We start from the raw sequence: 21842 nt of genomic DNA, 5'->3' as shown, positions 1-21842 counted from the left end.
CGCATGTGTTGTATGATGATACTCAGGATGAGCTGCTCCATCAGCTTCCCGGGCACCGACGTCAAGCTGACAGGCCTGTAATTTCCTGGATCATCCTTCCGACCCTTCTTATGGGATTCAGGAAATTCATGAAGGCTAAACATATCAGCAGCTATTCAATTAAATTGTGTGGATGCAATCTGGCTCAGAAATTCCCCAGACAGTAGATAGGAAGAGCCTCCCAGAGAGGGATCTATGAGTTTTAACAAGTTAGATATATTCTGGTGTCCTTAGCAAATATTTCCATTAAACAAAGAATCCTTTTAAGGGTGAGGAACTGGTGATTCAAATTAAAATTCCCAAGAAATATAATTTAATACAAATAATTTCAAACCAAACCAACCAAAACTCCAACCACAATGTTGGAATTTTCTAAGTAAAAAATATATTGTCCACCTCCTTGTTTGAATATTATACATAACGGGAAACACTCAGCGTAAAGCAAAGTATTTGATTGAAGTGCTGTAAATAAAATAATCTCTTTTGAAGATGCCTCAGAAATGGTAAGGTATTGTACACAGCAAAGTAGGTACATCTGCAGGGAGTTGTTAACAATTTATTCTAATTTGTCTATGCTTAGCTATTATGCTTGCTGGAATATGCTGCTGGATTTCAACATGGCTACACTTCATTGCTCATAGCGTGTTGGAAGCTTACAATAAGGACTGGAAAAAAACCTGTGCTCCTAATGCAGTGAGGATATCAGATCATTATTATGTCAGGAAAACAAAGGTTGAGCCTCCACTAGGTATTTCCATTTCCTGAAGATATATCCATTTTGGCTGTACATGTTGCCTTGTATCTCCCACAAGTGATCTGAACAGGTTTCAGGTGGGACAGAAAACCCTTTATCTCCAGACTGTGCACTGTCTACTCTGCTACACTTTTGTAAAGGCTGAAAGCTGATGCATCTGCAAAGGCAAAGCTCTAGAAACCTTTTCTGTAGCCGGGCCTCGTATTCTTTCCAATACCTAGGTCAATATATAGTTATGCAGGGGCCCGTGCCTAATCCTATCTCACACATTTTCTCCTGTCAGGTATCTCCATCTCTGAAGCAAGAGCTCTGAATCACATGAGAATTTTCATCTTTTGTCTAACACAGCAGACTGCTCTACCACTGACAGAAGCAGGTTCCCCACTTGTGTCTCTTTAGCAATACTAAGATGCACTGGCTAATGAACTTGTCCTTCACTTGTCAAGTATACTCTCCAGCCACAAGGAGGTAGTTTCCTCCAGGAGACAAAACATGAAACTTCTTGAATTCATAGAAAATAGCTGATAATGATTTCATTGCTGTGCTGATCATGGCTAATTCTTTTACCAGTACCTAAGATGCCTAAATAGCTTCTGCCCTATAATTTATGTTGTTTCTTCAAAGGAAGTGGTTTTGTAGGTGCTATTTGCATAAATGTACTGTTCTTGGTTATCAGAATAATTTCCTGCTTTTGGAGAAAGCAAGCTCTTCAGAGATGAGCATATAAGATAATAGTATTGCTATGAAAATATAATCTCTATGATAAAAATAAAAGACATACTTTGCCTACTTATAAAGACTCCTTCGTCTGAACCTCAGTGAATCTTCTAAGCTTGTAGTTAAATTATGCAGTGCTCCATATGTTAGGTAAATGCTTACGTCCTACATTACTACAAGAAGAAATTCTGGCCTTCTCTGAGTCAATAGCAATGTGTTTTCAATGAGGATAAGATTTTACCTGTAGTTGGAAATAAGATATGAGTCAGAGTATCTTACTTTACCATTATACCCCTTGTCACACTGGTCTGCCCATAGAGAGCTTGAACACACCCTTTTACTTATGCACTGTACATATTCAGAAGACCAAAAAAACCCTCTTTTCAAATTATTGTTCTGATGGTTAACCAGCTGCAAAGCTGACATGTTGAGAGCTAGCCGGTTGTTCAGAGAACTGACAGGTGACTAAAAGGCCAATTTCATACTTAAGCTCACCTCACTGAGCACAAGATCACACAAGTCCTGCCTAGGGGCGAGATGTTATCTGGACTGGGATTTAAGGTTGAATCCAATCCCAAAATAAACAAAAGATAAGGATTTAGGCAACTATTTGAAAAAAGGGTGATATTTTGGTAACTACATCCAAACTGATGTTCCTGAAAGTCCCTGTTCAGGCACCACCTAAGCATCAAAGGCACCTACTATTCACATTGTTGCCTTTTGTGACCTTAAACTTCCTGAAGAGTTTAACTTCTGCACAATTGCAGAAGTGCTTATGTTTTGGCACAGTTGAACATTGCACTGTAAAGCTCACATGGAAGACCAGGCTGGGTGTCAAGCAGGCATTCCTCCACTGCAGTCCCCCCAGGGTCTTTCTGATCTGGCAAGCATTATCAGGGTAAAACTTATGCACACAGACCAGATCAGACCCCAGAAAACATGAAGTGTTTTCACAGCTACTGGATTCTTGGAGAAGTACACAGTGCAACTAACCACTTATTTAAAACATAGTAGCTTCCCTGGGAAGTGGGAGATGAAAGCTAATTCCTTCCTCTGCCAAAGGGATTTCTTCCCTCTTAGGTCAGTGATCAGAACTATTAGGCTATTCAGAAAATAACTAAGGTTTTTTGGGCCAGAAGGAAACCAGAAAAGTCAGCACAACTCCTCTGAGAATGACACATCCTTTCTGACTTGGCTACTAAATGAGTGGCTACCTCAACTGTGCTTTCTGTTCAAAACTCTCTGAATCCTGCATTCCTTTCTGCAAAGTGACAAAGCAAGCTTCAACAAGCTTGTGGAATTTATCTTTCCTTCCCCAGTTGCCAATGTTACCTGGAGCTCTGTGGTTATTGCATTTGCCTGAGGAAAAACAACGAGGAATTGAAAGATTCCTGAAAGCTGAAAGGAGTCTCAAACTCAGGCTGTGCCCTATCCAGATGCCATATACAAAGTGGATGGAAGTGGCTGTGGCTGGCATCTACTTCAGGCTGAACACAAATTTTCAGAAATTGTTAGCTATAACCTGGTCTCTGTGATGAAAGCAATTATCATATTATATGATAATGTCTATTGTGGGAAAACCAAGAAGATATATTCTATTATAAGGTATGAACACAGAGATTCAGTATATTCTTGCAATTTCCATCTTCTTTAATAACCCAGCCTCTTACAAACATGTTGTTTCCATGTAGAGTTCACAAATACAACTTATGCTCAATTATGCAAAATAAGGACAAATAAGGTGATAGCTTATGCACCATTGTCCAGCTCTGGTTGAAAGGATGATACATTTGAGCATGGCCAGACTCCAGATCTGCTAGCTCTACCCTGTGTATCTCAGAACAACACATGCTTGGTGCTTCTGTTACTACTTGGTCAAAGATGATATGATTTAGTCTCATCCTTCTGGCTCTTGTGTGGTCCATCTATCCCTTCATAAAAGAAAATGGAAGGGATTAACCAGCCTTCAATGTGAAAAGAGATAAAAACTCAATAAAGATTTACATCATCCCTTAGTGATAGAACACACATTTTAATGCAGTTTTGCTTGACATGCAGCTCCAGTACAATATGAAAGATTGCTAATGAATACAATAAAAGCTTAATATTAAGCTTTTGGCTTCATACAGGAACAGCTAGAGAATGAAATGTTAAGGTCAATATTCAATGCCTAAATCTTTGTGCTATGGTATTTTTCATGTCAGTATGATTCAAAGTTGCTTTCTATTTATATTTCATGGCATTTATCAGTTTAAGACAGTACTTTGAGATTTACTTAAGTATAGGATATTAGATGTAATTTGCATCTAATAGTGCAAGCTAGACCTTTTGCTGTCCTCATGGGTGTACGAATGTCAAAAAGACTCAGCATTCCAGGAATACCATAATGAACTAAATATGAAGGCAAATGCAGGGAAAAAAAAAACACATCAAAGGTGAAGTATGTTTTCAATCAGTCTCTGCAGATGATTCAGCTAGGAACATCAAGATTGTATAATGACCTGCAGACCAGATTCCCATGCACAGCTGTATGAACTAAACCAAGAGCAAATGAACTGTAAAAACTATTATTGTCACTGAGAGCCTCAGTAAAGTAACATTTATTTGAACTCATATCTGTTCCAATGAGATTTTATTTTAGAGAGACACCAAAAGCATAACATAATTATGCATTAGCCTTTCTTGGCACAGAAAGAAATACAAAATTGACCTCTTTTGGACTTCGAGCTAAAATTATTTTCACGTCATAGCTTAAAAAAACCCCAAAATTCACTCTGCCTTCAAAGCATGGCTGGATTGATTTCTTCTCTACAGCTATAAAACGGTATAATACATAAATATGACAGAAGTGTGCACATTTGTAACTTTATGTATTTCTGTACATACAGATGTGTATATGTGTATATGTATAAATATGTATCTATATATATGCATACATGTATAGATCCATATGTCTGCACATACACACATATGTATGCTTGTACATTTGTAATGTATTTAATATACGAATCATACAGTAACTTTTTGGTAGCACTGAGGTATGCCTCCTTCTTTTACAGGGAACATTGCTTCTAACAAAGAATTGTTTTAATTACTCTTTAAAAATTACATGTGGCTCAAATGCATGCAGCTACTCACTGTACAGAACTGTGTGAAATCTCATTATGAAACTTGGAATCAATTAAAGCTCACCTAGTTAGGGCTTTGTTAATAGCCTGGGTCATTATAATGCCTGTGTGATCTTTTAGAGGATGAAGTAACTGTACCTGTACAGATTTTTTGTTTTGAAGCAGATGGTACAGAACGAGTTTTAAACAAATAGCATTAAAGATAGAAAATGCCAAGACAAAATACTTGTTTATTCAGAAGAAAAACAGTAAATTCAGTTTGATCGTACTTACTATTGCTTCTATTTATCTACCAATATGTTTATATCAGCAAATTTTTGTTTGCTTAGCATGTAAATAGGGGTTGACTCATGCAAATACATATGTACAAGTGTGCTGCAACTGTTCATGAGCTTGTCTTGAGAGCTGATGTTGACATGGGAAGTTATCCAACAAGGAAATAGAAATGGTGTCACACATGAAAGAGATGACCAAATGGTTAGACATGTAGAACATAATAAATATATTGAAAAACTCAAAACAAGGGTCAATCCTTTTAGGTTAGGAACTGCTGCTTATTACCAGAATAGTGTTGTGCTTAGCATGGCACACAGACAAGGTGCCCACAGGCATATTATGAATAACTCACAATCAACCTTTGACTAAAGTATGTCATTTGATGAGTAATTTCAAATGCTGAGCACACTGGAACATGTCAGAGCATATTTGTATGTATTTCAAAAACAGTTAAATTTGCTGGATAAACCATTTTCCAGCGAAACAGATCCCTCAGTGTGAGATGACACTAAAAGAATTTGGGCAGTTTCCTCTAAGTTTTCTTGTTTTTTTCCCCTCCAACTTACTCTGAAGTCTAAAATTCACAGGCAACATGAAACACAGGGAAACGTTCAGCTCTGTGCATCAAAAGACAAAAGATGATACAGTTGCACAAACAAAACTCCAGGTGACATTATTTGTCAGTTTGTGATTCTAATTTTCAGTGCTCACCGAACTGCTTGGCTGAACAGTTACACATGACAGTCTGTCTGACCCCACTTTAACCCTGGGTTTAAATAGGTGCAAATGGAAAATTAATAGCAGGGATAGCCAAATAACACACTTTAAGTGTTTAAGAGGAACATAAATTTAAAGGATTGTATACAGTATATCACCAGCAAAATAGTTTAATAGTATATAAAGCAACTCTTTTAATGAAAAATAAATATTACTGCTACACTCTGCATTCCTTTCCTGTTTTGCTTAGCTGAGTGTTCAAGTTAATGTTCAACATATTTAATATGCAGATCTGGCTGGATCAGTTTAGTTAGTTAGTTTTAGCATATGTTCAAAAAGCCATGCAAACAGTGACCACAAAATGATGTCCAGAAGAAGTTATATGACATAGATTAAAAACACTACATCCTGTCTTAGAGCATGCAGATGCACTAGATGAAGTTTTAAGATCTCTTTCAGCTTAGTGATTCAAAATTTCAGATCATGCTTGATGATCATAGTTTGATGACTATAAAGAACAGACACAGAAGCTTCTTTCATCAAGTCTATCTTTCGTTTGTGCCTTGTAGCGGTTTATTCGAAAAAACAGTCACTGACCAGGATATCATATCTGAAACCTCAAAAGCTAGAGTAATGATGAATATTTAGGTTGAGTCTGCTCTTTGATTTTTTTTTTTTCAGTTAGAATGATTGACAAATATCCCTCCAGCAAGTAATAATTCTTGACTGACAGATTACTTCCTTCTTAGATGTTTTGAATCAAACTAACACAGACATTTTGATCACACTTCATTCTTCTATATTAATACAGCATAAAATCCTCCCACAGCTACATATGTGTCAGATAGAAATATTATATCTAATTCATAAATATTTATTTATAACAAATCTTATGTCTGAAGTTTCCTGGATTGATAACAAAAATGTAAATACAATAGATTTATCTCCTTCAAGAAATCTAAATACCAATTGTGCTCATTTATATGGTGCAGATAAGGTCCACGGAAGAGATGGACATCAGCCCTGTTGGCTTTTATTTTTACAGATCACCAAAGAATGTTCTGTGGTTTAAAATGTAAACAGAAATGGCTTTGCCCCAAGCTGGTTTTTATCTAGCATTAAATGCAACTTGGTGGTGCCAAATATTACAAGGGGAAAGCGTAAGAATGTTACAATAAGATCATGAAGAAGGTCATCATAATTGTCTGCCCCAGGCTCCTTCACAGGAGAGCTTTCAAGGGGTACAGTTTTAAAGGCAGTGGGCCAAAACCAGAGCTACCATAAAGAAGCCTGCTCCCTTTGAAGTCAGTAGAGGCAGCCTGATTTACACTGAAGAGACTACTATCTCAGAACAGGTAACCTAGCAATTTGATGACGACTAGCTAACGAGCTGTCAAAGCTTAAACACCAGTCATCCATTCGCCTGTATCTAGGAAAGTGATATACAGCCAGAACTATATGTGTAGCATTTAAGCAACTGCCACAGATGGGGAATTTAGCACACTTGCTGAAATTATTCCAGGAATCCCTAAACCATATTTGAGCATCAGCAAGCATATATAGAAATGCACAGTTATCAAGAATGCCATCTAGTGTACCCTCCAGCAACACTCAACCATAACAAACTCTCTGCACGCAGAAATAAAGTGAAATGATTATAAACTGTATATCACTCTGGATTGTGATAGATGGGACCATTAATAGCAACCTGAGAAAAATCAGATGGCTGGATCTAATGGAAATTACATGGCTTTTCAAAGCAACTTAGAGTGTTTTGTTCTATAGGATGGCACAAGTTTCTTTGTATATGATTGTATAAAACTATTGCAGTTCCATCCAGCCTGTCTCACTAATCTTTCACTAGGATGCTTTGTGGCAAGTCTATAACCAGAGTCCCCCACTCTTCTCTATCTGAATCATTCTAAATGTAGGGACAAAGACATTTTGTGAAACAAGGCTCCTGGATAGTTCCCTGAATTCTGAGATAAGCATTAAGATGTGCAACCCCAGTAAAGATGCTTGATATAATGTTATCTGGCAAGTGGTTACTCTTAATCTTACTATCTCACAGTTACTCTGGTATGCAATAACAAATTGTAAATACCTAAATGTTTTCCACCATCCACATCACATCTTTTAGTTCTTCACACACAAAACTCAATGACTGCACTTCATCTCTGGCTGACTTCTGTGATAGCACAATGTGTGAACCAACAGCAAAGGCTTTCCATTACCCACTCTCATTTCAAATCTACAGACTTGTAGTGGTTTGCTGTTCCATCTTAAGCCAGTTTTCTGTCAGTTGTGGGCAATACTACTGTGAATTATTTACACGCAAATAATTGCAATTTTTACACAGCCTACATGCATTTCCAAGAAAAATCTTGCTATGATTCCTGCTATGTTCCAGCTTGCATTAAGGAATTGCTCAGACACATCTATTATGTTGTCATCGGTCACGCAAAAGCATTAGAATTTATGTTCTACACTACATTTCACAGAAAACAACTCCTCCATTTTCATTTATGAAAATAAAGATTATTTAATGAGGAAGAAAGGTCTAATGAACAGGGAACTAATCTAGCATTTAACTTCCCTAGTCGCTATATACTTCCTGTGCAACTTTAGGCAAGGTGTTTAGCTATACTCTAACTTCCTCCTTTGTAAATCAGAGATAAAGGCACAGCTGACACTACAGAGTTTTTTGAAGGTAAATTATGTGAAAGACTGTGAACAGAACAGTAGCAGAGGCAAGTAATATTTTAGACAGATCCGATGCTTTGCCTCACTTCCAGCAGTGCTAGCACCTGACATCATCTCTGTAACATATTTGCAATAAGCTTTGTCAACAGTACTTCCAGTTTATTTTAAATGCATTAATGAAAAGGGTAGATGCTCAAGGTGTTTAGTGAGATTGTCCTGAGCACAATTTGCAGCTTAGCTGCCAGCTATAGCATACCAATGATACTGCCCCAGGAGGAGGAAAGATGCATTTTTGTTCTCTCAGATGGCTGCACAAACACTGTGAAGGCTGACACCACACACCACACATACTGCTAAAGAGCATGGAGATTGTAGTTCAATAAACTGACTTACCACAGGATACCAAGTGTTTCTCTCTCCTGCATAATTTTCATTGAACTGAAACCCACATATGACTTACAAAACCACTAATAAAATTTGCAGTAAAAATGCATCTTCACTGCTGTCAATGGAACTGCTCAATTCAATGAAAATGTACAAATTGAAGCCAGCAAGGAGTGGAATTATTTTATTATTTATCAGTTTTGAATTAAATCTTAGCAAAATACTAAGGCATCAACATCCTTAGGATTTATATTTCCCACTATGAGAATAGAATAAAGTAGAATTAGAGCTCCTGAGCACCCTCCTTAGGCTGGAAGATCCTTGTCTGTTGTAGAGTCTCCTAGCAGATTCTACACACTTTCTCACCCTGATTAATACATGGGAATTTAGCTAGAAAACAGAACAAGGAAAAAAGAGATCAATATTGAACATTTAGGGGAAACAATATTACATGCTGAAAGACCTACTTTTTTTATTCAAAGTTTGTATCTCTTACATTGCAGAGCTGTTGATGTCCCTTCAAATCGTTGCTACGTGACAAGTATCACTCTCAAGTTCCATTAGTCACAATACTTTGGAAGCAGCCAGACAGTATCTCAGCAGGAGGTAAGATTTGCTCCATAGTTATTGAACACTGAAAATAAAAATAGTGAATTAAAACCTCCTATTACAGGTAGATGAAGTGAAAGTCTGACAGAAGGCTGCATCTTCACTATTCTGGGAAAATCAACCTCATCCTGAATGTAAATACACCAAGGAACCTCAAGGGTAAAGAAATACCATGGGCAGGAGGAAAAAGGAAAAGAGAAAAAGGGGGAAAAAAGATTGTTTGGTAAACATAAAGTGAAATATTCTGCATAAGTCAGAGAACAAGTACACGGTAGTCAAAGCTAAAAACTGGTAGGTTGCATACTATGGGATCATATGAAAAAACTTCAGGATCTGCTCATAACTCTGTCTTTAAACACATGATAGTATTTAATGGTATTTAAAAAGACTTTAAACTGCACATACAGACATGCAGAATAATTCAGCATATCAGTAGGCATGAAGGAATCGGAAAGCAGATACGTTTCTTCGAAAAACTGGTACGACTGTCTTTGACTTCAAGAGTGCCAAATCTGGCACCAATGTACGGCAAATTTACTCCATTTCTTCTTTCTAATGAACTGATTGACTTCAGCCAAGCAACTTCTCTGAGATCTTCACAGTCTTTAAATGACGAATGTAAATTTTCAGCTGCACAATGAAACATTATCCAGATCTCCAGATGGCCTCCACTTCATATTCTCAGGATCTGGTATAACTGCTGTCCCAACATGATATGTAGCAGGTTCAAGATACCTGAGTGACAAATGGGTCTGTGTAAGCGATTGCTTTGGCAAGAATTCCATACCTCCATGCAAAATGAACTCTGTGAACTCCTCTGCAACACACAATACAAGAAAGCTTCAAGGAAATATGAACACATGTGGTACTTTCCTTGCACTAATAGAAGAAATGTCACCTCTATTAAGTTATGACTGGCCCAACTTCAGCCACTGTTTGTTGAAGACAATGTAATTTCTTGTGATTTAAATCACATCATTAACAATGAAGAGAGAAAGTTTAAAGCTACATTGAAAATGTATATATATATCTCCCTGTAATATTAATAAATAACGTGTACTTCCCAAGTGTGGATTTCCCAACTGCTAGGGAGATTTCCTCTTGATTTTCCTTCTACCAAAGGGACAGAAATAGAGCATGAAAAAACACATTAAGCAACATAAAAGATGATTTAATTATTAGATAACTAGCAAAGGCCAAAATGTATAGTGAAAAAAAGATCTGCATCTGAGTATACTTAGTGGGTTATCTAGAAGTTTTCATTCAGAAAAAAGAAACAAACAATATGAATGAAGACAGACCTCAAGGTTCATAATGATGGTTTCCACTGATTTCACTGGAATTTGGATAGGAAACATTTTATAATATAGTTGATTGGTTTAAGAGCCACCATTTTTGGTGGCACTATTTTCCACACACACTTCACATTTTTCAGTAGCACTTTTTAAGTGTGAATGCAAAAACTGGATGCAGTTTGATTCCTGAAAAGCATAACAGTTCTTTGTGTCTATGCTTAAAAAAATCACCTTTTGAAAGTTGGGATGGATGAGAAAAATTTAGTCACAAAAATTACTCAAGTTATAGACAAAATACCTTAAAATTCAGGGATTATAGACCTCTACCTGATTAACTAATCAGACAGAAGGTTTAGAGGTGAATTGAGTGACAGATATTAACAGTGAAAATACAGGGTCTATTGTTTAAGGCATAGCAAACAATAATTGTTGGAAGAAAACTCAACCCTTTTCAAAAAAACAGAAGAGGTAGATTTTGAAGAGTGGGGGTGATTCATCAGCAGAACAAAATCTCAAGGGAATTGACATATTGTCTCTCTTTATGTCTTCAAATCAAAATGTTACATGAAAATAAGCACAAATAAACACATAACTTGTAATTTTCTCATCAGGAGTAACTAGGCAAATAGATATGTCAGGGGTCAGAATAAAAATTCAATGGTTTTACCTGGTTTTCAGTCTCATCAGTTAAACTCTGTGTATCTGCAAAAATATATGAGCAGAATTATTCCATGAAAATTCTTCTTCAGTAATTTTATACAGTATTAAACATATTTTTCCCTCCTTTTAGCAGACTTAATTCTAACAAATTTGGGCAGATTTATTCAGCAAAAGGGTGGACATTTGCATTGAGAGCGATGAGTACATCGTCACAGATACTATATCTTTCACTAAAGAAAATCGCTATAGACCAGAAAATTTATACTAATGCCTAACTTGTACTGCAAACAATACAGTAATTGTTTTATTAAGGTTAACAACATTAAAGACTCTGTTTCCTAGAGAGAAGTAATTTTATAAAAGATTTTATTAGGAATTAAGCATGTCCCATTTTGTAAGGTAAAGACTAATAGATGAACTTACACAAGATTCTGAAGAGAAAATCTTCTAGGTTAGTGACTGTATACTGATTACTTCCAAACATACTGTGAATTTGCTGAAAATGTTGCACATACATGAAAGAATAGACATGTCTATTTTCATATCACAATAAACTTTGACAAGCATTCACCACTATTTATGAATGAATATTCTTTGTTTTTATTTACATGCCTCCTCCATCTCTTTTCTGAGAGAGAATGACCAATTGTTTGAGTTTGTAGCCATATTCAGAGAAACAGTAGCACCAAGGAGTGGGTCATATCTTCACAGCCTGAAAGAACACAGAATCTAAAACCCACCAACAGAACCTGACTTTGGAGGCAGCTGAACAACTTAGACAAGTATACTACTTCATCCTTACAAGCTCGTAGCTGACCTTGTATAGGTCTGATAAGAGAAAATTAAATGTAAAGTCTGAGCCCAGACAATAAAACAAACCATAGCTTAATTTTTGTAGGAAGTATTAAAGCCTTCAGTTAAACCTGTGTGAACCAGAAAGAAAAAAAAATAATATTTTTTTGTATATCCTTCATCTTGCCTCTACTTCCCCTTTGTGAAAGAAAAGACCTCAAAAATTTCCTCAAGTACTTCCCTTATTTTGAAATTATGGATATCCAAGCAAGCAATAAATGTGGTTCTATCCTAAAATCAAACTAAGAATTTCAGCAGACCCTTTGTACATCATTCATCAAAATTACATAACAAAACATGCTAGGTTAATCTATGCAAAAATCAACACCACTTGCAAATTATAAAGAAGATTAACAGTGGGGGAGCTGTTGTTTTTTTGAAGCTTGAGCCTTTATGGGAATAGTGAGCTCTTCAGAACCACACCGATCTTTCTGTGACAAAAGAGAGTAGGATTAAGTGAAGTATTGGTCTGCTAGTATGGTTTTACCACTCCATACTGTTGGAAAGCCACAGGTGCAGAGGCAAAATAAAAAAAAATAAGATAAAAAAAGAAAGAAAAATTAAACTCCAGTATGTCAGGGTTGGAGTTTTTCATCTTAAATTTTGGGCAGCAGGATATACAGCTGCATGCACAAGTAAAATGGAAGGAAAGTTTAAATACAAAAGAAATCATAAAGTATACAAACTTTTGCATGTTCTAATCTGAACCACTGTAAAAGAAAGGAATTTAGAGTAGAAAGAATTTATAGCATGATACTGAGCATTGGCATTTTCCTTATATATTTCATATGACAAATAACCCAGCTGATGCGCAGAAAGTCACCAAGAATGTTTGAATGCATGTCATGCAGCCCCATTACCTCTCATGGACTGGCACATGATGTGAGACATTTCAGAATTCAGGCCAATATTTTTAATAATAATTAAAATCTATTTGGAGCTGGTGGTATTCTATGTGAAGATCACATCTTTCATGCAGAAGTAAACACGCTTTTCTCTAAATGAAGGGAGAGATTCTCTTTTTATTTAAATCTAGGCTTTAAATTTAAGATTTCCATACACCCCTCCAGTGATGTGGGATGAGTTTGTGAGGTGTATTAAATCTTAAGGCAAGTCTGCATTGCATAAAAGAGTACAGTACAGAGATCTGTGCTCTGTATTGGCAAAGTCTATGAAATCCACAGGGCATTGTGTAATCAAGAGACAACACAAATGATGTGGGGCTGCTTTTGAAATTCAGCTACCTACAGTGTCCACTCACCCAGTTCCAGTTCTGGAGTTAGCCTGCACAAACCCAGTTCAGATATATTCAAAACTACAGAAGCAGAAAGAGATAACTATACTTTCTAGAGGAGACATATGTTTACATAGTTACTTCAGGAAAACATCTAAAAGGTTTTGTGCTGTCTTCAATTTTCTCTTAAAATAAAGTTGTTTGGAGAAGATTTCTAAGTCACACATGACACAATGGCAGGAGAAAAGACAACACTTTTCTCCCCTCAATCAGAGACCCAAATTAATAACTTTCTGGCATTGCAGAGATTGAGGGTTTTTTCAGTCAGCAGTCACTTGGTCACTTTTAGCTGAGTGGCAATAATTGAGAAAGCACAAAACAAAAGTTAGCTTTGGTGTTCAAAAAACCCAAACACCCAAAAAAACATATTGAGTGCCACTTGCCCAGCAGGTTCGTGGGGTTTGTTTATTGCCACTGCCTTTTTTTGGAGCTAGGCTATGGAGAGAAGACTCCAAGATGAGATACAGAGAGCCTACTTTGTGCCTGAAATGGAAGTAGGATGAAATGTAGGCAGTGGAGTCCAAGAAACTGATCCAGAAAACCCATGCAGAAAGTGGTTGTCAAAACCAGCAGACACTAACAATCCAAAAACACCTTCCTGTTCAGCATAAGATGTTTCCCAGAGGCTTGTGCTTGAGCCCAGTTCCCACCTCATCTCCTCGGTCCCTTGGGGACAAGGGACCACGTGCTCACCCTCCAGCTGAGCGCTGCGACAGGCGGGTGCCATGGTGTGAGCTCGGTGGGACTGAGTTCAGCCCAAGGAACAGGCGCTTTGGCAACATGCAGGATCTGACCTGCAAGATGAGACAGCACTGCTGCTTCTGCCCACTTTATAGGGAATTTTTCATGTGGGTTATATGGAGCTACACATGTGGGTCATATGGAGCTACACATTACATTACTTACATTGCTCTCGGCCATAGTTTTCATCTTTGCACGCCATGGCAGTGCTGGTACCACGGTTTCCCTCTGGGACACACTGTCAGAGCTGAAGGCTCCATGTCCCTGCCCAGCCCTCTGGGGCCTCCCCCATCCCGGCCATAGCCCAAGACACCCTTTTCAGCCCCCCGAGGTCTGTCAGTCCCTGTGCTGGGACACCAGGCACAGCCCTGGCCCTGGGGGGCCACCCATGGGCCAACATCCCAGCCTGTCCCTGTCCCCAGGGAGGTGCCCAATGCTAGGGCTGGGGCTGCCCTGCTCCTGGCTGGAGCTGAGGCAGACCCTGACGGCTGCCCCAGGGAGCCCCCAGAGCCCCTGGCTGACCCCCATGGGGAGCCACCATCCCACAGGGTGTCCTAACAGGTGACCCTTCACCCACCCTGTGTCAGTGTCCACCATGGGCTTCCTCAGTCTCTGGCCATTGTCCATCCTCCGAGCGCAAAGGAAAATGGTGTCAGCCACTCCTGCTGCTCAGAAACTCCTCAGCAACACATGATCCTCCCTGGTCAACATGGAGACTAAAGAGACAGTCACTTTAATGAACTGACTTTTTCCTTTTTGCTTCTCTAGCATTAAAAATACTCCACTGTACCCCTCAGAGAGAAAACAGCATTACAAACATATTGAAACAAGCTGTCACTACCCTAAAATTTCCTTTTATGAGCTAAGGAAATTCCACTTTTCCAGAATGACAACCATAGCACTTCTGAGAAACCCCTGTAAATCTTGACTGTGCGCAAACATGTTGTTTTAGCCAGGTTTATTACTAGGAAATACTGGGGAAAATGTGATGAGAAAGACCGTTCTCAGGAAATCCAAACCAATAGCGACATCAAAACTGCGGGATTTTTCCCTGCAGCAAACCAAACTCCTAGAACCTTTAAAGGTTCGCTCATCATTACAGAAATGCCTCTACATAAATCAGTCAAGCATAATGAGGCAATAAAATTTAATTCATGCACAAATATCCTGGCAATCAACCATGCTGGAAAGAAAATTCAGAGCACTAAATGGGAACTTCGGAGGGTTTCCTGAAGCATAATTTAGGCAACTTTTTTCAGAATGTGACATGATCTCTTTAAATCCGTAACTATTTTCATGCGTATTATTGTGTTTTCCCACAGCTGAGAACCCCTGCAGAACATTTTTGGTTCTATAGTTCAGCTTGTGTTAGTAATCCAATAGAAATATTTACCAAAGGTTTACAACTGACTTGTAAAAATATACTTGGCATCAAAACTCAAAATTTGGCACATGATGGACTGGCATAAGAACTGCCCAAAAGCATTTTCCCTCCCTTCCCAAATTTTACATACAAACAAATAGAGGCAGTCTGAGCTATTTGTATGTATTAAAAGAATCAACTTAATATTTTCAAATAGATTTTTTGCAGTTGTGTAATTCTAAAGTGGGATGAATCCAAGCAAAATACCAAAATACCAAAATCCAAGCATAGACTTCATATTGATGCCTTTTATTAGAGAGGTTAAAAATAACTCAAATTTAGCTAAAAATAAAAAATTTACAAGTCATGTCTTATTCCAGATGATGGAGAAATCACATTTGAGCTTCTTATAGGTTATACACATCTTTAGTGCTTTGAAAGGAGAATAACACCACCAGACCTGGGGATTTCCCTATGGCACATAGAGATTATTTCTCATTTATATCAGAGACACAAGGAATAGGAAGAGCATGGAAGATGAACCCTGAGTTTGATTAAGTTTATATTGACTAAAGAGGTCCTAACTAGGCCTATTTTTCTTTTGTCCATTCCTTTTAATAATGAGCCATTGACTTTAAGAAAGAAAGTCAAGTGTCTTGTTTCTTTGAGCAACAAAAGCCTAGGAAGAGATACAACATATATTCTGTGCAAGGAGGTTGTCCCTTTCTGGAGCTTTCCATTTTATCACAGTGTTAAGCCAGCTCAGCATCACTACTAAAATATGCCTTAGGTAGAGTGAGTGTCCTGCCATGAGACACTCATCAAGAGAGTCATTAGTTGAGGACCTGTGAGGAGACACAGAGCTGTAGGAAATAATAATCCAGGACTCTAGCAGACCCCAGGGATTCTCAGTATTTTAAGGACCAAATCACTTTAAATATTCAATTTAAAGGTCAATCATCTAGCCCTTTTTTTCTGCCCCCATTCTTGCCTTGTTCTTTTTTCACATTGACACAAAGAAATATGTGAAGGAAACAGTGAAACTCCTTGAACTTTCCTACTTGTGGACTCTTAAATAGATTTTTCCTTGGAAAGGGAAATCTGTCCCAACAACCAGAGACCAGGAGAAGGAAAAATACAGTCAAGTGAAGAGTTTTACATAGGGTTTTTTTTTCCACCAAAGCTCAGAGGGGATTCTGGCAAGAGACAATAGTCTGGATAGAGTCAGAGACTATAGTAGAAGGAATGTCTGAAGGAAAGAAGGATCTCCTGAGATGAAGCCAACAAAGGCAATTTTTTGACTTCTATCCAGAAGCATTACCCTTTAAGGAACTGAGGCCTGGGGAGTTTTTAAAGCTGTTAAGCTGGATCCTTTTAGGTAACCACTGAGGCGAGAAGTGGAATGGAGAGAAGAATTAATATGAGTGAGTCAGATTCCACATAAATCCAGTTCAGGAGCAGTCTGGGCAGCATGAGCTTTTGCTTATTTCCTCCTTTTTTTTTTCCCCCTTTTTTTTCTTTGAGACCTCAGTCGTTGTGTAGGATACAGACAAACAAAAATAATTGGTTTTCATACAGACCAACTGGATGAAAATCAGTGGTTTATGGGAGTTCAAATGTGATAAGCTCATGATGCCTTGTGGATTTAAAAGCCTTTTACCCCTGAGCTCTGTGACTCACCCATCTTCAGGAGCCAAGTAAATTCTCCCAAGTAATTCAGGAGCCGACTGGCTCAGACCCATGACAGTGCCAGGGTGGCTCAGTTACTGTTAGCATGGAATTACTAAGAATGTTCACAAGCTCTTCCTGGTTTTGAGATAATGTGACATAACATAAATCTTCATTGAACAGATTCAAACCCCCTGCCAGACACAGGCTCACATTGTGCACACAGACAGTTCCTGCAGTTCTACTGATGGGTAGTAATTTGTTAAATTGCCATAATTCTGGATGGATTCAGGGCAAAGGTCTTATATATTACAGCTACAGAAATGAGTCTCATCTTTTTATTTGAAACACTATTGCTATTTCAGTAAGGCAAGGTTAGACATGACAGCTACAGCAACACTATCCCTATTGCCATTCCATTCCTTTTACTTTGAAACTGTTCTACCTTCCCTTTTTCTCCGTTATCAACCAACAGAAAATCATGTAATGACATCTGAAGAATATCATTCTTCACAATGGAATGCAGTGGGTAGATGCTGCTGATGTCTTGTATTTCTCCCATGTCCACAATTTCTATATCCCCTCAGTCTTTCCTTGTTTATAAACATCATCACCCCATGAAATCCAGCACTCATAAATTTAATCACATATCTGTGGCTGGTTGGCAAGAATCTTGTACACGCATATACAGAAGTTCAGTCTTAAGCTTTGCAGCACTCTTTCCTTGCTTTTCTAATGTCCTTTTAAGGATATTATGATTAAATGTCTTAGAAAAATACACATTCATCCATGCATTTACCACCAAAATAATTTTAAAAATCATTTTAAGCATACTTGGGAATAGCAGTTTTCATAAGGCTTATTTTGCTAGGAGCCTTCTTGCAAAATATCATTCATTTTTGAAATGGCACACATTCAGGTTTTTTCCCATTCAAATGAGTGGTAGTTGTGGCACTGACTTCAGTGTTGACATGATCATATCTACTTTGCAGATCTCCCTAGTCTGAAAAAGATGTTGGATCATCTTTCCTCTCCAATCCAGGCTGAGTTTTTACAAAGAAACAAACTTTCCTTAGACCATGCTTCTGCTTTGATATTTTATCTCTGTTTAATTAAAAACTCTGAATCATCTTTACCTTGACAGAATGTCTTGTATCCTTGATTCATTTTCCCTTGGCCAGATGAAAAAAGGTGACTCTGGCTGCTTTCCATTTTTACCTTTGCATAGATGGTCTAACAAAAGTCACTAACTTTTTCTTTCTTATTCATTTTTAGCCTTTTGCATAGGTCCTTCTCTACAAAGGCTGTAACCTTTCTGTCCTCCTTGCTTCAACCTTTGTAGCATCACCAGTGACAGACATTTACTGCCTGCATGTAGTAAATTCTGATTAAAACACCTTATAAATTTTTTTCATTTTATTTTCCCCTGCATTACAGAGTAGCCCTATGCACGGAAAAGATTTTTTGCAACGGATACATTTGGCCTCATTAAATAATTACAAAATAAACCAGAAGGAGCTGATTCCAACCATTATATGGGAGATAAACAGTTTTTAAAATGTGGCCTAATTAAATAATTACTCAATAGACCAAAACAATTCTGATCTGTCATGTAGCTAATGTGCAGTTTTCAAAAACTACCTAATTAAAGTAATTGCCCAATAGAGCTGATGGTTCTAAATGAGCCACTTCTTTCTTTGGTTACTTGGTGCCCAGATTAAAACAACCTAATTGCATAATTTCTTTAAGGACATATTCTGATATATCAATCAGTATCATACTAGGGTCTTCTCCCACTTCTATTACTTTTCAGCTTTTTAAATTGCAACTCTGTTGAAGACATCACAGACTTTTGTGATCTTTGGTGTCAAATGAGGGGTTGTTTCAGTTCCATGAAAAATCAGGGATACCTCTTCAGTGACAGTGTGACTCTTCCTTTTTCTGTTTGCTATACTTTCATTTAAAAAGGAAGTATCAGAGACCCTTTTGTAAATGTAGACTTTTTGTATGACACCTACTTATCCTACCCTAACACCAATACACATACTTGAAGTGCCAGTGTGATGTAATATCATTGACTGGCTGATTTTAATCACTGATACATTTTAACAACAAAGCCTTCCTAATATGAATGCATTTTATACAAACAAAACTGTGCTTTGCATAGAACCATTTAAACTTACACTGCCTTTCTCCATCCTCGTCTCCCCTCCACGCTCCTCAGAATAAAAGGAAGCATCAGCAAAAGCGTGCTTTTGCCGATATGACTGTGCTTACACTAGCAATTTCACCAGCACAGTTCTGTCAATCACACATCACACTTTACTACCCTCATCAACATAGCTGTTCCAGCAAAATTTTGTATTACAGACCTGACCTGAGTCTCATTAAAGTGGCCAGGGGTCACAGGCTATAAAGTCACACAGACATGTTTGGAAAACAGCAACTTCCTATCTTGTATTCAGTTTAATTGGTTTCTAATTTAAATGAAAGTTGACCTTGTTTTCAATTTTTGTCCAAAAAATTTCCATGGCTACTTTTGATTTGTTTGTTTCTTAGCCACAGAGATCTGTTACCTTTTCAGCTGTACTTTGAGAACTCAGCTATTTTTAAACCCTGGTCATAGGTCTATGGCAGAAGGGGTTTGAAGAAGCATCCAAAAGAAGAAATATATCTGAGTAGTGTCAAGAAAATGGGTTAGTTTTTTATAACAACTGGAAGGAGACCAAAGAGATGGAGGATGAAAAAGACCCCAAATACCAAAAGTGCCTTCACTAGACTTGGTCTGAACTTCCAGAACATGCATTTTACTTGGTGGGAGATGCCAGCTTTAAGAACAGTAGTCTTTTATTTAGGAACTTATACAAAGCTTTGGGTATTTAATTTTAGTCATCCAAGTGTAAATTTATTGTATTTATTTTTAGAAATATACTTAACCTTCTGTGACTCTTTGTATTGGTAGCTGTCATTAAATGGCATTTGTTATTCACCGTTCTATTTCTGATACCATAACGAAGCCTGTAGCTCATGTCTATTCTCGTGTTAACCTAATTGACTCCAAAACTTCACAAATATAACACAAACCAAGGTCCTCTAGTTATGACAGTGAAATCCCAAGTCTTCACTACAGTGTGACAGCTTTACTGTTTGTATCAGTGAAAAACAACCTGTCTAACAGTGACAACACACAGAACTGTCCAGAGGAGCTTTGATTTGGAACAGAGCAAAGAGCATGTTAAAAATCCAGCAGAGTCCTGAACTTAAATCAAAACCAGGTCTATTAAAAGAGTAAGCCTGCTTTCAGGATTTTCCCTTGTTTAAGATTACCCAAAGTGACAACACACCAAAAGAAACAGCTTTGTTTCAGTCTGGAAAAGAATACATTTGTTAATAATGCAAAGCTTATCCTTGTTTTTACAGTAACTGCAACCAAGTAACTGAGATGATAAAATTCCAGTGCAGAGATTTTAAAATGTTTATATTTCATAGATACAAAAAAGGTCATAGGTATGATCCCCATTTACCTTAGAAAGAACTTGTTTTCTTATTGTAAAATCTCTGCAGCAAATAGAGCAACAATCTAGATTTTCTACTAAAAAGCATTGAACTTTGTGATTTCTTGAAAAATTATCTTTTTCCTCCTTAACCATATCAGTCATTCAAAAATTTTCATAAGAGGGGATCTTTGGCATACAGGATGAAACTGACTTTGATTCCTGGGATGGCACATTTGGTTATATGGTTCTCTGTTCTGTGAACAAAAATCCTACTACGTATTCTTTGTGGTTGCAAGAGAGAGGGCTTATTAAATATAGGGTCAGGAGATATGTAAAGATGTAATAATTTTCTTCAGCTGCTAAAGGGAAAGCAGACTGGAACAGCCTGTATATTTCTTGTTTGTGAACCTAAGAATGGAATGACCAGTCCCATTCTGCAATTTTCTGGTATCACAGTTGAAAGCATAACCAATATTGAGATCAATCTTAAAATAATTTCTTTCTTGCCATTCATTGGTGATTATTGCAGTGGAAAATTAGAGGGGGGAAGAACTGATTAACTTTTAAAAAACTAAGTTACAGCACTACTTAAGAAAATGAGAGACTGAGGATAAAAGACAAGTTTACATAAGAAAATTGCAGTTTCCATTTCAAATCTTTCTTTTTTTGTTTATTTTCAGAACTGCTCAGTGACCAGATCTGCATTGAGTTGTGATTGCCTTATGTGGACAGAAAAGCAAGAATATGCATGTTTTCTTGTATTCAAAGTAAAATATTTTTTTAAGGACACTTAGGCTGTAGAACCAACTGTCACAGAATTCTGGAGATGTCAGATGTACAAACAGGCTCAAAGAGGGATTAATCAAATGCATAGAGGATAGGCTTATTAGTGACAATTAACCATGACAGTCCAAATCCAACCTTTGCTTCAGATTCTCTACATTACTGATTAGCCAAAGATGGGAAGAAGTATGCCAGTGAAAGACATCCTGTACTTGCCCTGATTCTTAGACTGCAGTTTCACAACAGTTCAAGATGATATAAGTACTGCACTTCCTCCCGCCCTGGGCATGTATTCCAGCCTGATCCCTTTATCCAGCTGGCCCAGGAAACTGATTCAATTGAAAACCAAGCGTTGTCAGCCA

At 37.6% G+C, this 21842-nt stretch overlaps 1 long non-coding RNA gene across 1 annotated transcript in view; it reads right to left on the bottom strand.

Annotated features, from left to right (window-relative positions):
- Positions 1–9683: 9683 nt before the first annotated feature.
- Positions 9684–21842, bottom strand: part of LOC141933788 (uncharacterized) — a 94524-nt gene continuing 82365 nt past the window's right edge. Inside the window, exons 2-3 of the long non-coding RNA XR_012626224.1 lie at positions 11290–11324; positions 9684–10062 (exon numbers count right to left, since the gene is read on the bottom strand). This is a non-coding gene — a long non-coding RNA (uncharacterized LOC141933788). The remainder of the gene's footprint in view (positions 10063–11289; positions 11325–21842) is intronic.

The sequence above is a fragment of the Strix aluco genome, chromosome 1, assembly GCF_031877795.1.
Source record: "Strix aluco isolate bStrAlu1 chromosome 1, bStrAlu1.hap1, whole genome shotgun sequence".
Lineage (NCBI taxonomy): Eukaryota > Metazoa > Chordata > Aves > Strigiformes > Strigidae > Strix > Strix aluco.
This window is presented reverse-complemented; position numbering and strand designations above follow the sequence as displayed.